Below are 21,318 nucleotides of genomic sequence, written 5' to 3'. Positions count from 1 at the left end.
CTTCCTGCTGCCAGTTGGTGGCGCTATAACTTTGACTCCTAATAGTCACATATATGCGATCGACATCATACAATGAATAATCTGATGAAGTTTGATTAAAATTAGGAAATGTATGTGGATGGTATTAGACACTTCCTGTTTCTCATTTCTCGCCATAATTTCAAAGCCTCGCCACGAGCAAACCGTTCGAGATATCAAAAATCCCCTGGCAATTTTTCATCCCCAATGTCTTGAGATCATGTTGACCGAGTTTGGCGGCAATCGAGTAAAAAACCTATGACAAGTATTTCAAATTCCAGAGCATGCGCTTTTTACATAACTCTAAATAGCTGACTTCCTGTTGGGCGGAGCCATATGATATTCAATACGAAAGTTGTTCGGCACAATGAGATCTATATGTGTACTGAGTTTCATATTAAAACGTGCAAGTATGTGTGAGCTATACATCAACATTTCTGACTGTGATCCAGGGGGCGCCGTAGAGCCCCTGTGCCACGCCCGGGTCCCAGCTTCTGCAGGCTCCTAAAGGCCACAGATTCCAAAGTGTGCGCAAATTTTCAAGAGTTTTTGAGTATGTTAAGGACCCCAAAAGCCCCCACAACTTTGACGAAAAATATGAATACTAAACTGTAAATAGCCAACTTCCTGTTGGGCGGAGCCTATGACATGCAGTACGAAAGTTGTTTGGTTTGATGAGATCTACATGTGTACCGAGTTTCGTGTGTCTACGTGCAAGTATGTATGATATATGGCCCTCAGTATTCCAGGGGGCGCTGTAGAGCCCCTGTGCCACGCCCACAGTCTCTGCCCGGCCCTAATGGCCGCAGGTTCCAATGTGTGTGCCAATTTTCAAGACTTTTTAAGCATGTTAAGGACCCCAAAAGCCCCCGAAACCTTGGAAAAAAATTAGAAGAATAAATAATAATAATAATAAATATAGCTGCAAGCAGCGATGGCGGGCTCAAGCCACCAATGCCATCGCCACCCCCGGTGGCATCAGGTAAACTGTGTCCAGCGGGCACATGCATTCACAATATCCCTCTGGCAGTGAGGTTTTAAAGGATATGGCGGTTAAAGGGTTAATCCGAATCATCTAGACTTTAAAATCACATTCACAGAACAATATATATATATATATATATATATATATATATATATATATATATATATATATATATATATATATATTTAGTAACACTTTACAATAAGATTTCATTTATAAACATTATGTTAACATGAACAATATTTATATAGCATTCATTCATGTCAGTTAATATTCCAAACTTAAACATTAAAACATTGTTTTATTGTGATTTTTTTCCAAGCACATTTTACCAATTCCAAACCATATCAATCTTAATAACTACCATTATTTTTATTTAATCATTTATGAGTGCTATACAATAGTCCAGGAAAGCTGGAAGAGAAAAACTCCTTATTTTCATGTGTGCAGAATCATTAGGCAAGTTTTCTTTTACAGATGAAATGCGCTAAAAAAGAGTTTTAACTCAAACTGTTTTAACTCAAAGTCGAAAATTATGAAATACCCATGAGAAATATCAAACACAAATGCAATACAGAAATGGATAAGTTAAGACTTGACCATTGTACAAAAATGCTGACTGGGTCATGAGGTCAGAAAAGAAGAATAAAAAAAAACAGGTCAAGAAGAACTGACAAAAAGAATTGCAAAATAATTAGGAATTAATGTGAAGATTAATTTTTAGTCAATTCTGCAAGACAGACTTTCAGGAAAGGAGGTGGAATAAAAATGAGCTCCTAAATCTTAATCCCGGATTCTGGAAGATATATTCCTCAAACCATCGGACAAGAGGAGGAGGTGCTGGTCCTTCACGAGTCACTCTAATCTGTTCATAAAGCCTATATATAAAGTCTTAATATATAGTATTTCACAATACTTCATGGTATTCTAATTAAATCATTTTTTGAAATCTTTGATTTCTCAGAACCTGACACATTGTAATTCTGAGATTTCAGGAAAGTGGCAGTTCTGTAAAATGTTGGCGCTGGAGACTAAATGCTCCCTGATAGTTTCACACCTAATTCACTTAACACACACACACACACACACACACATTACCCACAGTGACAGAGGGACAGAGTGACATCAGATGTATGATAGTTTTTTTAATTTTCTATCATCCATATAGTGTTGTATAGTCATGAAACTATGCATATTTCCTCAGAATGACTTGTCTTCTATGTGTACAGTTTTTTAAGTGTTTAGAAGCTGCACTTAGAAAAATAAAAGACATTTACTGGTTACTTTTTTACTGTTATTTCAAAAAATCACCACGACAAAACCATTCAAGCCATTCAAAATTCATCCGCACCTGTTCTGTAAGATAAATTCTTTAAACAGTGGTAAAAGAGGATGTGGTGCTGATCCTTCAAGAGTCACTCAAAACGTATCTGTCCATAAAGCCTATAAAGAATTATTCTTAATATACAGTTCACAATACTTCAGCTTGTTATTCTAATAAAGTGAGGGTCATTTTATCAGTAAAATACATAAAATTCATATTATTTTTCTTTGAAAGATTTCTATAAATGATTTAAATCATACTTGGTTCTACAATAATTATTTAAAAGTGATCCTATAGCTCCATCTGGTGGCCATTATTGGTACTAAGAATTGCAAGCTTGATTTATATGTTATGATAGTTTTAATTTTATGCTGGCTCTTGAAAATGATAAAGCTATGAAACTTACTGTGCTTCCTTCAAATGATGACTTCTATGTATATAAAAATTATGAAGAGTTGGAATTAAAATTTTTAAAGATATAGTAAAATAACTATTGTATTTTTTATGTTACTTTAATAAATCTCTATGGCCACACCATTTAAGCTATCCTAAACCCATTCGAAATTTAACATCTTCAGTATATGGCTTCATGTTAAAAAAGTTTGGTGTGAACTACTTGTGTCTTCTTGGAGGAGAATGAATTCATTTACAGACAGTTTATCATAAATCCACAATAACATTTCTGAGTTCTGTATCAATCTGTGTTGTTGTTTGTTTATTTTTATTTTTTTTATTTTTCATAGGAAGATAACTGACTCTTTACTCTCCTTTTTAATAAATGTGCTTATAAACCAAGAACAAGCTATTTATAGCTGTATTTATAAACTGCTTACTACTGACTATTAATATTGGGACAAGGCTTTATGAAGCATGAACTGACTATTTACTAATGAGTGCAGTTATTATAAAGTGTTATCAATGCATTTGCTAATGTTTACAAATTAAACATTATTTTACAGTGTTATCAAATCCCTTAAATGATTTGTAAGTGTTTTGTAATGATTTTATTGACCTACAAGCATTTGTGAAAGTTCTGCTTGCATTACAGCTTAGTCTTGATCTGTGAGCTGAACAGATTTACTGTTACATCCATGAGATTATGTAAATTCAAATAAATATCATGTCACAGGATGTCAGAGGTCAGTATCAAATTAGTTTGAAATTATTATTTGCAGCACAAATAAGGTTTTTTAGGATTTTTAAAAATCCCTAAAACTGTCAGAAAAGGATAAGGCCTAAGATTTCTATGTGAGTGGCTAAATTTGTTTGTTTTTATAACTATAATGCATAAACTATGAAACTATACAAAATGTATAAAAAAGTACAAGTTATTCTTTTCCAATGTTTTTTTATTCATTTAATTTTTTTTTTCTTTTATTTTTTTTTTTTGGATTTACATTTTAAAAAATTAGCCTATGGCAATCATTCTAAACAGCTTGAATAAAACCTGTCAATATTTATTATAGACCACTATAACTGTGTATAATCTAACAAACAAGTTTATTATGAAAATAAAAGCGTGTACACCAGATAAATTGGACGATAAAGAAATTGCTAACAATAGTATAATAGAGCATGTTTTAGGTTTTTAGGCGTTTAGATGCAGAAATGGACAAATCAAATGTAAAATAAAATGTAATTGATTTAATTAAATATAGATTAAGTCTTGTTAGAGCAAAATAATAAATAAATACGTACACACATTAAAAAAGCAGCCAAGATGAATGAGTTTAATTTTTTATATAGATTAAAATTGAAGACAGAAGCAGCTGGTATATGCGGTCACTTAATATTAAAATCCAGTAGATCCACTTCAGATTTATTTCTCAACAGTTTATGTTCACGTGGCTGTTTTCGTTTATAGTCGCCAAGCTATTATGTATTTTGAAATAATCTTGTCCGTGATGTGTTCGTTCGTACGACGAAAGGCAGAATCCTGCAGCTCGAGAGATATGTTATTCTGCCAGTCGCCCTTTCAAATAGTCTTGCACACTTGAACGGGTCACAAACACCTGCATTTAGCTCGTGTTGTGTTATAATGGATGTATTGTGTGCATTTATGGGAATAATTTATTTTAAAAAGCTCTTAAACAAGAATAAATTCGTTAGTTTTGAACTTGTGACACTGTGCGCGCTGATAGGAGGCAGTGATTTCAGATAGGCAGCCGCGAATATTTCATTTTCACACAAACAGTTCAAAAACATCTTAATTTAGCTCTTGGTGTGCTCTAATTGGTGAAGTGTGTGATATCGCTGCAATACTTTATTTTAAATAGCTATAAAACAAGAATAAACTCGTTTTTTCTGAGCTCGTCATTCCACAGGCTCCTGCTCAGAGCGGTGATTCATCTCTCCTATTTCTCACGTATCTCTGGCCAGAAATAATTTATCCATGAGCCCTGAACCGGTAATAATCAGATATGTTGGTTTAGCTTGTCAGTGTGAATTAAATCTAAGTATTTGTTTGTATTTTTAACCGATTTAAAAGTGAAAGTAAAAGTCCGGTAATTGCACCTGTAGGGGCGCAATTTCTCTCAGACAATGGAAGTCTGAAGCACACACACTCAAACAGAGGGACAGAGTGAGATGAGATGTCTGACAGTTTTTTAATTTTCTGTTATCCATACAGTGTTGTAAAGTCGTGAAACTATGCATATTTCCTCAGAATGACTTTTTCATCTGTATGAAAAAATTATTTGACGTGTTTGGAAGCTGCAATTTAAAAATACAATAATGATTCCCTTTGTAAGGTCATTTAAAAAAATCACCACGGCAAAACCATTCAAGCTATCCAAAATCCATTCACAATTTAAGTTCCTATCAGAAATACTGATGTGTGTTCAGAGTTTTGTGAAATTCTAAGTATGTTATTTGCCTCAAAATCACCTGAGAAGTATTCCAGTTTGACATGTTGCCACGGCAACATTTTTTTAGATATCAATATCCCCCTTGCAGATTTATATCGGCTGTGTTTTAACATTATTCTGATGAAGTTTGAAGCAAATCGAGTAATAATAAGATGCTGAATTCAAATCATTTTGAAAATGACACACTTCCTTCTGCCAGTTGGTGGCGCTATAACTTTGACTCCTTATAGTCACATATATGCGATCGACATCATACAACGAATAATCTGATGAAGTTTGATTAAAATCAGGAAATGTATGTGGACGATATTAGACACTTCCTGTTTCTCATTTCTCGCCATAATTTCAACGCCTCGCCACGAGCAAACCGTTTGAGATATCAAAAATCCCCTGGCAATTTTTCATCCCCAGTGTCTTGAGATCATTTTGACCGAGTTTGGTGGCAATCGAGAAAAAAACCTATGACAAGTATTTCAAATTCCAGAGCATGCGCTTTTTACATAACTCTAAATAGCTGACTTCCTGTTGGGTGGAGCCTATGACATGCAATACGCAAGTTGTTCGGCACGATGAGATCTATATGTGTACTGAGTTTCATATGAATATGTGCAAGTATGTGTGAGCTATACATCAACATTTCTGACTGTGTTCCAGGGGGCGCCATAGACCCCCTGTGCCACGCCCGGGTCCCAGCCTCTGCAGGCTCCTAAAGGCCACAGATTCCAAAGTGTGCGCAAATTTTCAAGAGTTTTTGAGTATGTTAAGGACCCCAAAAGCACCCACAACTTTGACGAAAAATTTGAATACTAAACCCTAAATAGCCAACTTCCTGTTGGGCGGAGCCTATGATATGCAATACAAAAGTTGTTTGGATTGATGAGATTTATATGTGTACCGAGTTTCATACGTCTACGAGCAAGAGTGTATGATATATGGCCCTCCATATTCCAGGGGGCGCTGTAGAGCCCCTGTGCCACGCCCGTGTATCAGTCTCTGCCCGGCCCTAATGGCCGCAGGTTCCAATCTGTGTGCCAATTTTCAAGACTTTTTAAGCACGTTAAGGGCCCCAAAAGCCCCCGAGACGTTGGAAAAAAAAAATAATAATAATAATTAAAGCTGCAAGCAGCGATGAACGGGCCCTCGCACCCGGGCTCACCGCCATTGTGTGGCTTTAGTAAAAAGGTGAACGTTGAGAAATATGCATTTAATGTCCTAAATATAAGTGGAATATATCAAAGTATATCCCATATATGTGCCAATCTTACCGTTGCCAGCAGGTGGCGCTATCATTACAATGGAATATTGGCCTTCAGATGTGTTCAGGCCAGGACTCTTATCAAACATGTGAAGTTTGGGGAAGATTGAACATTTTATGCCTGAGTTACAACAACTTCTCTTGCTGTGGCAAGACATCAAATTTTGTCATGGCGCCATGGAAACGCCCTTTAACAAAAACTCAAGATCTCCAAAAGTTAACATTGCACAGGCATTTAGATTACACTGACCACAAAATATATGTTAATCTCAAAAAAATTATAGGAGTAGTTTTTCGCAGCGTAAAACATGTCACTTCCTGTTGCCAATAGGTGGCGCTATGACTATAACTGAATGTGGGCATGTAGATCTGTTAAGGGCAGAAGTTTTATCTAACATGTGAAGTTTGGGGCAGATTGGACATTGTATGTCTGAGTTACAGCAACTTCCTTTTTCATGGCGAAACATCGAAATTTGTCAGGCCACCATGGACACGCCCTTTAACGAAATCTAAAGATCTTCGCAATTTAACATCGCAAAGGGCTTAAGATTACACTGACCAGGTTTGGTGTTGATCTGAATAAATCTCTAGGAGGAGTTCGTTAAAGTACAACCCCTGAAAATGGCAAAAACAACACCAATTTTGCAGAGAAAATTCTAAATAACTGACTTCCTGTTGGGATTCGGATTTCGTACCAAGAGACTTTTTTATAGGTATTGGTGTGTTACATGTGTATACCGATTTTTGTACATGTACGTGAAACATAGCTCGAGGCGCACTCTGTTGAAAGTGTATAGGTGGCGCTATCGAGCCATTTTGCCACACCTGATGGAATTTTGGCCTTCAGATGTGTTCAGGCCAGGATTCTTATCACACATGTGAAGTTTGGGGAAGATCAGACATTTTATGCCTGAGTTATAACATCTTTTATTCCCATGGCGAGACATCGAACTTCGTGACGGCGCCATGGACACGCCTTTTAACGAAAACTCAAGATCTTCACAATTTAACATCGCACAGGCCTTTAGATTAGACTGACCACAAAAAATACATTGATGTCATAAAATTTCTAGGAGTAGTTCATCGCAGAGTAAAATATGACACTTCCTGTTGCCAATAGGTGGCGCTATGACTATAACTGAATATGGGCATGTCAATCTGTTCATGTTAGGAGACTCATCAAACATGTGAAGTTTGGGGCAGATTGGTCATTGTATGTCTGAGTTATAGCAACTTCCTGTTTCATGGCGAATCATCGAAATTCGCCAGGCCGCCACGGACACGCCCATTAACGAAAACTCAAAAGCTTCGCAATTTAACATCGCAAAGGCTTTTAGATTAGGCATACCAAATTTGGTGTTGATCTGAATGAATCTCTAGGAGGAGTTCGTTAAAATACAACGCATGGAAATGACAAAAATGACACAAAATTTGCTCATAATATTAGTAATAACCGACTTCCTGTTGGGTTTCGGATTTTGCTCCAAGAGACTTTTTTGTAGGTATTGGAGAGTTACACGTGTATACCGATTTTCATACATGTACATGAAACGTAGCTCGAGGCGCACACCGTTGAACGTGTATAGGTGGCGCTGTTGAGCCATTTTGCCACACCCTCTTCTGAAACCCATATCAGACGTAAATTTTCGCCAGTTCTGAGGTGTGTGCAAAGTTTCATGACTTTTCGAGCATGTTTAGGCCCTCAAAAATGCGATTCATTTTGGAGAAGAAGAATAATAATAATAATAATAATTAAAGCTGCAAGCAGCGATGAATGGGCCCTCGCACCCGGGCTCACCGCCATCGTGTGGTTTTAGTAAAAAGGTGAACGTTGAGAAATATGCATTTAATGTCCTAAATAATTTGAATATATCAAAGTATATCCCATATATGTGCCAATTTTACCGTTGCCAGCAGGTGGCGCTATCATTATAATGGAATATTGGCCTTCAGATGTGTTCAGGCCAGGACTCTTATCAAACATGTGAAGTTTGGGGAAGATTGAACATTTTATGCTTGAGTTACAACAACTTCTCTTGCTGTGGCAAGACATCAAATTTTGTAATGGCGCCATGGAAACACACTTTAACAAAAACTCAAGATCTCCAAAAGTTAACATTGCACAGGCCTTTAGATTAGACTGACCACAAAATATATGTTAATCTCAAAAAAATTATAGGAGTAGTTTGTCGCAGCGTAAAACATGTCACTTCCTGTTGCCAATAGGTGGCGCTATGACTATAACTGAATGTGGGAATGTAGATCTGTTAAGGGCAGAAGTTTTATCTAACATGTGAAGTTTGGGGCAGATTGGACATTGTATGTCTGAGTTACAGCAACTTCCTTTTTCATGGCGAAACATCGAAATTTGTCAGGCCGCCATGGACACGCCCTTTAACAAAATCTAAAGATCTTCGCAATTTAACATCGCAAAGGGCTTAAGATTACACTGACCAGGTTTGGTGTTGATCTGAATAAATCTCTAGGAGGAGTTCGTTAAAGTACAACCCCTGAAAATGGCAAAAACAACGCCAATTTTGCAGAGAAAATTCTAAATAACCGACTTCCTGTTGGGATTCGGATTTCATACCAAGAGACTTTTTTGTAGGTATTGGTGTGTTACATGTGTATACCGATTTTTGTACATGTACGTGAAACATAGCTCGAGGCGCACTCTGTTGAAAGTGTATAGGTGGCGCTATCGAGCCATTTTGCCACACCTGATGGAATTTTGGCCTTCAGATGTGTTCAGGCCAGGACTCTTATCACACATGTGCAGTTTGGGGAAGATTGGACATTTTATGCCTGAGTTATAACATCTTTTATTCCCATGGCGAGACATCGAACTTCGTGACGGCGCCATGGACACGCCTTTTAACGAAAACTCAAGATCTTCACATCTTAACATCGCACAGGCCTTTAGATTAGACTGACCACAAAAAATACATTGATGTCATAAAATTTCTAGGAGTAGTTCATCGCAGTGTAAAATATGTCACTTCCTGTTGCCAATAGGTGGCGCTATGACTATAACTGAATATGGGCATGTCAATCTGTTCAGGTCAGGAGTCTCATCAAACATGTGAAGTTTGGGGCAGATTGGTCATTGTATGTCTGAGTTATAGCAACTTCCTGTTTCATGGCGAATCATCAAAATTCGCCAGGCTGCCACGGACACGCCAATTAACGAAAACTCAAAAGCTTCGCAATTTAACATCGCAAAGGCCTTCAGATTAGGCATACCAAATTTGGTGTTTATCTGAATGAATCTCTAGGAGGAGTTCGTTAAAATACAACGCATGGAAATGACAAAAATGACACAAAATTTGCTCATAATATTAGAAATAACTGACTTCCTGTTGGGTTTCGGATTTTGCTCCAAGAGACTTTTTTGTAGGTATTGGAGAGTTACAAGTGTATACCGATTTTCATACATGTACATGAAACGTAGCTTGAGGCGCACCCCGTTGAACGTGTATAGGTGGCGCTGTTGAGCCATTTTGCCACACCCACTTCTGAAACCCATATCAGACGTAAATTTTCGCCGGTTCTGAGGTGTGTGCAAAGTTTCATGACTTTTCGAGCATGTTTAGGCCCTCAAAAATGCGATTCATTTTGGAGAAGAATAATAATAATAATAATAATAATAATAATAATAATAATAATAATAATAATAATAATAATAAACGGAGCAATTCCAAGAGGGTCCTCACACCATCGGTGCTCGGGCCCTAATAATAATAATAATAATAATAATAATAATAATAATAATAATAAACGGAGCAATTCCAAGAGGGTCCTCACACCATCGGTGCTCGGGCCCTAATAATAAATATAGCTGCAAGCAGCGATGGCGGGCTCAAGCCACCAATGCCATCGCCACCCCGGTGGCATCAGGTAAAGTGTGCCCAGCGGGCACATGCATTCATAATATCCCTCTGGCAGTGAGGTTTTAAAGGATATGGCAGTTAAAGGGTTAATCCCAATCATCTAGACTTTAAAATCACATTCACAGAACAATATATATATATATATATATATATATAACTTTAGTAACACTTTACAATAAGATTTCATTTATAAACATTATGTTAACATGAACAATATTTATATAGCATTCATTCATGTCAGTTAATATTCCAAACTTAAACATTAAAACATTGTTTTATTGTGATTTTTTTCCAAGAACATTTTACCAATTCCAAACCATATCAATCTTAATAACTACCATTATTTTTATTTAATCATTTATAAGTGCTATACAATAGTCCAGGAAAGCTGGAAGAGAAAAACACTTTATATTCATGTGTGTAGAATTATTAGGCATGTTTTCTTTTGCAGATGGAATGCGCTAAAAAAGAGTTTTAACTCAAACTGTAAAGTCGAAAATTATGAAATACCCATGAGAAATATCAAACACAAATGCAATACAGAAATGGATAAGTTAAGACTTGACCATTGTACAAAAAATGCTGACTGGGTCATGAGGTCAGAAAAGAAGAAGAAAAAAACAGGTCAAGAAGAACTGACAAAAAGAATTGCAAAATAATTAGGAATTAATGTGAAGATTAATTTTTAGTCAATTCTGCAAGACAGACTTTCAGGAAAGGAGGTGGAATAAAAATGAGCTCCTAAATCTTAATCCCGGATTCTGGAAGATATATTCCTCAAACCATCGGACAAGAGTAGGTGGTGCTGGTCCTTCACGAGTCACTCTAATCTGTTCATGAAGCCTATATATAAAGTCTTAATATATAGTATTTCACAATACTTCATGGTATTCTAATTAAATCATTTTTTTGGAATCTTAGATTTCTCAGAACCTGACACATTGTAATTCTGAGACTCCAGGAAAGTGGCAGTTCTGTAAAATGTTGGCACTGGAGACTAAATGCTCCCTGATAGTTTCACACCTAATTCACTTAACACACACACACACACACACACACACACACACACACACACACACACACATTACCCACAGTGACAGTGGGACTGAGTGACATCAGATTTATGATAGTTTTTTAATTTTCTATCATCCATATAGTGTTGTATAGTCATGAAACTATGCATATTTCCTCAGAATGACTTGTCTTCTATGTGTACATTTTTTTTGAAGTGTTTAGAAGCTGCACTTTAAAAAAATAAAAGACATTTACTGGTTACTTTTTTACTGTTATTTCAAAAAATCACCACGACAAAACCATTCAAGCTATCCAAAATTCATTCGCATCTGTTCTGTAAGATAAATTCTTTAAACAGTGGTAAAAGAGGATGTGGTGCTGAACCTTCAAGAGTCACTCAAAACGTATCTGTCCATAAAGCCTATAAAGAATTATTCTTAATATACAGTTCACAATACTTCAGCTTGTTATTCTAATTAAGTGAGGGTCATTTTATCAGTAAAATACATAAAATTCATATTATTTTTCTTTGAAAGATTTCTATAAATGATTTAAATCATACTTGTTTCTACAATAATTATTTAAAAGTGATCCTATAGCTCCATCAGGTGGCCATTATTGGTACTAAGAATTGCAAGCTTCATTTATAAGTTATGATAGTTTTAATTTTTTGCTGGCTCTTGAAAATGATAAAGCTTTGAAACTTACTGTGGTTCCTTCAAATGATGACTTCTACGTATATAAAAAATTATGAAGAGTTTGGAATTAAAAAATTTAAAGATATAGTAAAATAACTATTGTATTTTTTTATGTTACTTTAATAAATCGCTATGGCCACACCATTTAAGGTATCCTAAACCCATTCGCAATTTAACATCTTCAGTATATTGGATTCATGTTAAAAAAAAAGTTTGGTGTGAACTACTTGTGTCTTCTTGGAGGAGTATGAATTCATTTACAGGCTAATTTTATCATAAATCCACAATAGAATTTCTGAGTTCTGTATCAATCTGTGTTGTTGTTTGTTTATTTTTATTTTTTTATTTTTCATAGGAAGATAACTGATCCTTTACTCTCCTTTTTAATAAATGTGCTTATAAACCAAAAACAAGCTATTTATAGCTGTATTTATAAACTGCTTACTACTGACTATTAATATTGGGACAAGGCTTTATAAAGCATGAACTGACTATTTACTTTTTGAGTTTGAAATTATTATTTGCAGCACAAATAAGGTTTTTTACGATTTTTTAAAATTCCTAAAACTGTAAGAAAAGGATAAGGCCTAAGATTTCTATGTGAGTGGCTAAATTTATTTGTTTTTATAACTATAATGCATAAACTATGAAATTATACAAAATATATAAAAAAGTACAACAGTTATTGTTTTCCAATGTTTTTTAGCCTACTGCAATCATTCTAAACAGCTTGAATAAAACCTGTTAATATTTATTATAGACCACTGTAACTGTGTATAATCTAACAAACAAGTTTATTATGAAAATAAAAGTGTGTACACCAGATAAATTGGACGATAAAGAAATTGCTAACAATAGTATAATAGAGCATGTTTTATGTTTTTAGGCGTTTAGATGCAGAAATGGACAAATCAAATGTAAAATAAAATGTAATTGATTTAATTAAATATAGATTAATTCTTGTTAGAGCAAAATAATAAATAAATAAATACGTACACACATTAAAAACGCAGCCAAGATGAATGAATTACATTTTTTATATAGATTAAAATTGAAGACAGAAGCAGCTGGTATACGCGGTCACTTAATATTCAAATCCAGTAGATCCACTTCAGATATATTTCTCAACGGTTTACGTTCACGTGGCTGTTTTCGTTTATATTCGCCAAGCTATTTTGAAATAATCTTGTCCGTGATGTGTTCGTTCTTACGACGAAAGCCAGAATCCTGCAGCTCGAGAGATATATGTTATTCTGCCAGTCGCGCTTTCAAATAGTCTTGCACACTTAAACGGGTCACAAACACCTGCATTTAGCTCTTGTAGTGTTACAATGGGTTTATTGTGTGCATTTGTGGTAATATTTTATTTAAAAAAGCTCTTAAACAAGAATAAATTCGTTTGTTTTGAGCTCGACACTGTACGCGCTGATCGGAGGCGTGATTTCATATAGGCAGCCTCAAATATTTCATTTTCACACAAACAGTTCAAAAACATCTTAATTTAGCTAATTGGTGAATTGTGTGATATCGCTGCAATACTTTATTTTTAATAGCTATAAAACAAGAATAAACTCGTTTTTTCTGAGCTCATCATTCCAGATGCTCATGCTCAGAGCGGTGATTCATCTCTCGTGTTTCTCACGTATCACTGACCACACATCCATTATTAATAAGCCCTGACCTGATAATAATCATATATGTTGGTTTAGCTTGTCAGTGTGAATTAAATCCAAGTATTTATTTGTATTTTAACCGATTTAAAAGAGAAACTAAATCTCCGGTAATTGCACCTGTAGGGGCGCAATTTCTCTCAGACAATGGAAGTCTGAAGCACATATACTCAAACAGAGGGACAGAGTGATATGAGATGTCTGACAGTTTTTTAATTTTCTATTATCCATACAGTGTTGTAAAGTCGTGAAACTATCCATATTTACTCAGAATGACTTTTTGTCTGTATGAAAAAAGGTTTTGAAGTGTTTGGAATTTAAAAATGCAGGAAAATTAATAATTCCAGTTTTACTGTCATTAAAAAAAATCACCACGACAAAACCGTTCAAGCTATCCAAAATCCATTGGCAATTTAAGTTGTTTAAAATGTTTTGGCATCATGTAGACAAAGTTTGGTGTGTATAGTGTTACTCTCCTCTGAGCAGTATGCATTAATTCACAACTAAATGTAAAAAAAAATCCACATTCAAATCAAAATAGCTGACTTCCTGTTGATCGTAGCTGATGACTGTGAATTAGAAAGTTGTCCGTCTTGATAAGAACAATTTTTTTTACCGAGTTTGGTGTCTGTAGCTAAAACTAACCCCCCCACTTTTGACAAAAGGTGGCGCTATAGAGTGCCTTTTCCACGCCCTCTTATGAACTTTTGCCAGTGTCTAGTTATCATAAATACTGATATGTGTTCTGAGTTTGATGAAATTCTAAGCATGTTATATGCCTCAAAATCACCTGAGAAGTATTCCAGTTTGACATGTTGCCACGGCAACAATATTTTTAGCTATCCAATTTCCCCCAGCAGATTCATATCGGCTGTGTTTTAACATTATTCTGATGAAGTTTGAAGCAAATCGAGTAAAAATAAGATGCTGAATTCAAAGCATTTTGAAAATGACACACTTCCTGCTGCCAGTTGGTGGCGCTATAACTTTGACTCCTAATAGTCACATATATGTGATCGACATCATACAATGAATAATCTGATGAAGTTTGATTGAAATCAGGAAATGTATGTGGATGGTATTAGACACTTCCTGTTTCTCAATTCTCGCCATAATTTCAACGCCTCGCCACGAGCAAACCGTTCGAGATATCAAAAATCCCCTGGCAATTTTTCATCCCCAATGTCTTGAGATCATGTTGACCGAGTTTGGTGGTAAACGAGTAAAAAACCTATGACAAGTATATCAAATTCCAGAGCATGCGCTTTTTACATAACTCTAAATAGCTGACTTCCTGTTGGGCGGAGCCCAATGACATGCAATACGAAAATTGTTCGGCACAATGAGATCTATATGTGTACTGAGTTTCATATGAATATGTGCAAGTATGTGTGAGCTATACATCAACATTTATGACTGTGTTCCAGGGGGCGCCATAGAGCCCCTGTGCCACGCCCAGGTCCCAACCTCTGCAGGCTCCTAAAGGGCACAGATTCCAAAGTGTGCGCAAATTTTCAAGAGTTTTTGAGTATGTTAGGGACCCCAAAAGCCCCCACAACTTTGACCAAAAATATGAATAATAAACCCTAAATAGCCAACTTCCTGTTGGGCGGAGCCTATGACATGCAGTACGAAAGTTGTTTGGTTTAATGAGATCTACATGTGTACCGAGTTTCATGTGTCTACGTGCAAGTATGTATGATATATGGCCCTCAGTATTCCAGGGGGCGCTGTAGAGCCCCTGTGCCACGCCCGTGTATCAGTCTCTGCCCGACCCTAATGGCCGCAGGTTCCAATCTGTGTGCCAATTTTCAAGAGTTTTCGAGCATGTTAAGGACCCCAAAAGCCCCCGTAACGTTAGAAAAAAATAATAATAATAATAATAAATATAGCTGCAAGCAGCGATGTCGGGCTCAAGCCATCAGTGCAACGCCACCCTGGTGGCATCGGGAAAACTGTGCCCAGCGGGCATAAGCATTTACAGTAACCCTCTGACAATCAAGTTTTAAGGGATGTGGCAGTTAAAGGGTTAATCCGACCAATCTAGACTTTGAAATCACATACACAGAACAATATATATAACTTTAGTAACACTTTATTTTAAAATGTATAAAAAATGTATAAGGTGTGCATTGTAGCTGACACCTATATGAACACATTACAATTGTTTTGTGACTACAAGTCTTTCTTCTCAAATGCTATTGAGTGGTCGCGAACGCGGATGGGAGAATGGCGCATATTTGTTTTGTTTTTTTTGAGCAACTGGTGCCCCCTCTGGGAGTTGGTGCTCTACGAAGACTGCATACTCTGCATATAGGGAGCGGCGGTACTATCTGGAAGATATATTCCTCAAACCATCGTACAAGTGAAGGTGATGCTAGTCCTTCAAGAATCGCTCAAAACCTTTTCAAGTGTACAGTTGCCTTTTATTGCATCTTGAAATAAATATTTTTGAATTCTGAATCAAACTGGGTTGTGTTTATTGATTTATTTTATAAGACAACTGAAACTTTAATCTCCTTTGTAATATATGTGCTTTTAAACCAAGAACAATGTAATTAGAGATGTATTCCTGCTTAATAATGACTATTATTAAGGGAAAAGGCTTTATAATCATGAACTATTTACTAATGCTTAGCTAATGAGTGCAGTTATTATAAAGTGTTACCAATGCATTTACTAATGTTAACAAATTAGACATTATTATACAGTGTTACCAAACCCTTTAATAATTTATTAGTGTTTTGTAATGATTTTAATGACCTATAAGCATTTGTGAAATAGTTTTGCTTGCATTGCAGCTTAATCTGTCAGTTGAAGAGTTTTACTGTTACATCCATGAGATTAATAAATGTCATGTCACGTCACAGGTTGTCATAGGTCAGTATCAAATGAGTTTGAAATTATAATTTGCAGCACAAATAAGGCTTCTTAGGATGTTTTTAAATCCCAAAAACTGTCAGAAAAGGATAAGGCCTAAGAGATTTCTTAACCTGTAATGAAAGGAAAAAAACACCACCATTAGCAACAACAAAAACAATAACAATTTAAAATATAGATTTTTTTTCCTGATTATTAAAGGAATGATTAGGTCTCTCTCTCTCTCTCTCTCTCTCTCTCTCTCTCTCTCTGCCAGACAGCCCCTCCCTACAATCCACACACACTGTCAGTCACCAAAGATTCACAGTCACCAACCCCCTCACACTCACACTCCCCCTCCCTCTCCCCCTCCCTTTCCTCACACAGACGGAGTGGCCAGAGTGAGATCATGTCAGTTGAGAAGTCTGACAGTTTTTTCTTTTCTTTTATCCATACAGTGTTGTAAAGTCATGAAACTATGCATATTTCCTCATAAAGATTTGATCTCTGTATGAAAACATGCCTTGAAGTGTTTGGAAGCTGCAATTTAGACATACAATACAATTAATGTTTCCCTTCTTACTGTCATTTCAAAAAATCACCACGTCAAAACCGTTCAAGCTAACCAAAATCCGTTCGCAATTTAAGTTCCTCGATGTTGTTTCTTCATGTAGTCAAAGTTTGGTGTGTATAGTGTACTTCCCATGTGAGGAGTATGCATTAATTCACAACTGTAAAATCTCAAAAATACACATTCAAATCAAAATAGCTGACTTCCTGTTGATCGTAGCTTATGACTGTGAATTAGAAAGTTGTCCGTCTTGATAAGAACAATTTAAGTACCGAGTTTGGTGTCTGTAGCTAAAACTAAATAAAATGCATTATTATTATTATTAGCTGTACACTTGCTAAACATTTTTAAATATAAACTTATGCAATTGTGTGTATATATATATATATATATATATATATATATATATATATATATATATAAATTCAAGTGTACAGTTTTCTTTTATTGCATCTTGAAATAAATATTTATGAGTTCTGTGTTTGTTTATTTTATTTATTTTATTTTTTATTTTACATTTTTTTTAGGGAGATTACAGCCTTTAATCTCCTCAAAATAAATGTGCATATAAACCATGAACAATTTAATTATAGCTGTATTTATAAAATGCTTACTAAAATATTAATTTTGGGAGAAGGCTATATAAAGCATGAACTGACTATTTACTAATGCTTAGCTAAGAATTGCAGCTATTATGAAGTGTTACCAATGCATTTACCAATGTTAACAATTGAGACATTATTTTAAAGTGTTACCAAATCCTTAAATAATTTAAAAGTGTTTTGTTATGATTTCATTAACCTATAAGCATTTGTGAAATAGTTCTGCTTGCATTAAAGCTTAGTCTTCATCTGTGAGCTGAACAGTTTTACTGTTACATCCTTGAGATTATGTAAATTCAAATAAATGTCATGTCACAGGGTGACAGAGGTCAGTATCAAATGAGTTTGAAATTATTATTTGCAGCACAAATAAGGTTTTTTAGGATTTTTTTTAATCCCTGAAACTGTCAGAAAAGGATAAGGCCTAAGATATTTCTTAAGATGTAATGATAACAGCACAATTAGCAACAACAACAAAAAAATAACTATTTAAAATACAGTTTTTTTTCTGGTGATTAAAGAGATGTTTAAGTCTCTCTCTCTCTCTCTCTCTCTCTCTCTCTCTGTCTGTCTGCCACTCAGCTCACACCCCTCCCCCACTCACACTCACACACACACACACAGAGTCAGCACACAGAGTGACAGAGTGAGATCAGATGTCTGACAGTTTTTTAATTTTCTTTTAATCATACAGTGCTGTAAAGTCATGAAACTATGCATATTTCCTCAGAATCACTGGTTTTCTAAATTAAAAATGTTTTTTAAAGGTTTGGAAGCTGCAATTTAAAAATACAAGACGATTAATGTTTCACTTTTTACTGTCATTTCAAAAAATCACCACGACAAAACCGTTCAAGCTAACCAAAATCTGTTCGCAATTTAAGTTCCTCGATGTTTTTTCTTCATGTAGACAACGTTTGGTGTGTATAGTGTACTTCCCCTGTGAGGAGTATTCATTAATTCACAACTGTAAAATCTCAAAAATACACATTCAAATCAAAATAGCCGACTTCCTGTTGATCGTAGCTGATGACTGTGAATTAGAAAGTTGTCCGTCTTGAAAAGAACAATTTATGTACCAAGTTTGGTGTCTGTAGCTAAAACTAACCCCCCCACTTTTGACAAAAGGTGGCGCTATAGAGTGCCTCCTTCACGCCCTTTTAAAAGCTTTTGCCATTGTCTAGCTATCACTAATACTGATATGTGTTTTGAGTTTCATGTAAATCTGAGCTTGTTGTCTGCCTCAAACTCACCATAACAGAACATTCAAGTTTGACACGTTGCCATGGCAACACTATATCAGATATCAATATCCCCACAACAGATTTACATCGGCCGTGTTTTGTCATTATTCTGATGAAGTTTTAAGTAAATCGAGTAAAAATAAGATGCTGAATTCAAAGCATTTGGAAAATGACACACTTCCTGCTGCCAGTTGGTGGCGCTATAACGTTGACTCTTAATAGCCACATATATACAATCGGTATCATACAACGAACAAACCCATGAAGTTTGATCAAATTCAGGAAATGTATGTGGATGTTATTAGACATTTCCTGTTTCTCATTTCTCGCCATAAGTTCCATGCCTCGCCACGGGCAAACCGTTCGAGATATCAAAAATCCCCTCGCAATTTTTCATCCTCAATGTCTTGAGATCATGTTCACCGAGTTTCGTGGCGAACGGGTTGAAAACCTCAGAGGAGTATTTCAAATTCCAGAGCATGCTTTTTTTAAACAGCCCTGAATAGCTGACTTCCTGTTGGGCGGAGCCTATGACATAAAGTGTGAAAGTTGTTCGGCTCAATGAGATCTATAAGTGTACCGAGTTTGATATAAATACATGCAAGTGTGTGTGAGCTATGGTTCAAGAATTCTGACTGTCTTCCAGGGGGCGCTGTAGAGCCCCTGTGCCACGCCCGGGTCCCAGCCTCTGCGGCGTCCTGATGGCCGCAGATTCCAATGTGTGTGCCAATTTTCAAGAGTTTTTGAGCATGTTAAGGCCCCCAAAACACCCCGGAAGGTTTAATAAAAAATAAAAATAATAATAATAATAACAAGAATAATCCTTAGAAGAACAATAGGGCTCTTCGCCCCTTCGGGCTTGAGCCCTAATAATAAAAAATAATCCTAAGGAAAACAATAGGGCTCTCGCCCTCCAGGCTTGAGCCCTAATAAATATAGCTGCAAGCAGCGATGGCGGGCTCAAGCCATCAGTGCAACGCCACCCCGGTGGCATCGGGAAAACTGTGCCCAGCGGGCATAAGCATTTACAGTAACCCTCTGGCAATCAAGTTTTAAGGGATACGGCAGTTAAAGGGTTAATCCGACCCATCTAGACTTTGAAATCACATACACAGAACAATATATATAACTTTAGTAACACTTTATTTTAATATATACAAAAAATGTATAAGGTGTGCATTGTAGCTGACACCTAAATTAACACATTAAAATTGTTTTATGACTGCAAGTCTTTCTCCTCAAATGCTATTGAGCTTCAAATTTGCTTTTGAGTCCATGTGAAAAAGTAGCATAATTTACATATGACTTACAGTTTGTTTTAATAAACATAAAACATTTAATTTTATTGTGCATTATAGCTGTCACGTAGATTAACAATTACAGTTGTTTTTATGACTGTAAGTCATACTCTTCAAATGCTACTGATGTTAGAAAAGTGTATAACAAGATCACATATAACTTTAGAGACGGTCCCTAAATTTGAGACTCTCGAATGTCCAATGTCAAGCCAAATTTATGCCTGTTTTTTTTTTTTTTTTTTTTTTTCTTTACTTTCTCTAATTTTCTTTTCTCTGTGCCTGATTGCTTATGTCCTTTACCCGGGCTGATGTCCATCCAAAATTCAAAAATTGAGCCGCAAACATGAGGTGCGAGTGATCGCGAGCGCGGATGGGAGAATGGTGAATGTTTTTTTTGTTTTTAGCAACTGGGATGGTGTCCCCTCTGGAAGTTGGTGCCCTATGAAGACTGCATACTCTGCATATAGGGAGTCGCGGTACTATCTGGAAGATATATTCCTCAAACCGTCGTTCAAGAGGAGGGGATGCTAGTCCTTCAAGAATCACTCAAAATATTCCGTTCATAAAGCCAATATATAAATTCTTAATATATAGTATTCCACAGTACATCATGTTATTCTAATTAAGTCCTTTTTTTTGGGATCTTTTACATCTCTCAGAACCTGACACATTGTAATTCTGAGAGTCCAGGAAAGTTGCAGTTCTGGAAAATGGTGGCACTCTAGACTAAATGTTCCATTATAGTGTCACACCTAATTCTTAACTTTAATTCTTTTGCAATTTAGGTGTTTCTGTTCTTCTCCATCTGTTTTTTTTTCTTTCTGACCCTTCTGACCCAGTAAGCATTTTGCTGTCCAGTGGTCATGTCTTTACTTTGTAATTACTGTAGTGATCTAATTTTGAATATTTCTCATGAGGATCTAATAATTTTTTTTTTTTTTTTTTCAGTCTGAGTGAAATGTCTTTTTTGGCTCATTTTATCAGTAAAGGAAAAGTTCCTTCATAGTTATTTTTTTCTCTTCC

The 21,318-nt window shown here is 35.8% G+C and overlaps 1 long non-coding RNA gene across 1 annotated transcript in view; it reads left to right on the top strand.

Moving 5' to 3' along the window:
* Positions 1–10,491: 10,491 nt before the first annotated feature.
* Positions 10,492–21,318, top strand: part of LOC127949672 (uncharacterized) — a 36,454-nt gene continuing 25,627 nt past the window's right edge. Inside the window, exon 1 of the long non-coding RNA XR_008152408.1 lies at positions 10,492–11,061. This is a non-coding gene — a long non-coding RNA (uncharacterized LOC127949672). The remainder of the gene's footprint in view (positions 11,062–21,318) is intronic.

This window comes from Carassius gibelio, chromosome B1, assembly GCF_023724105.1.
Source record: "Carassius gibelio isolate Cgi1373 ecotype wild population from Czech Republic chromosome B1, carGib1.2-hapl.c, whole genome shotgun sequence".
Taxonomy (NCBI): Eukaryota; Metazoa; Chordata; class Actinopteri; order Cypriniformes; family Cyprinidae; genus Carassius; species Carassius gibelio.
Note: the sequence above shows the minus strand (reverse complement) of the source record. Positions and strands in the feature narration are given on the sequence as shown.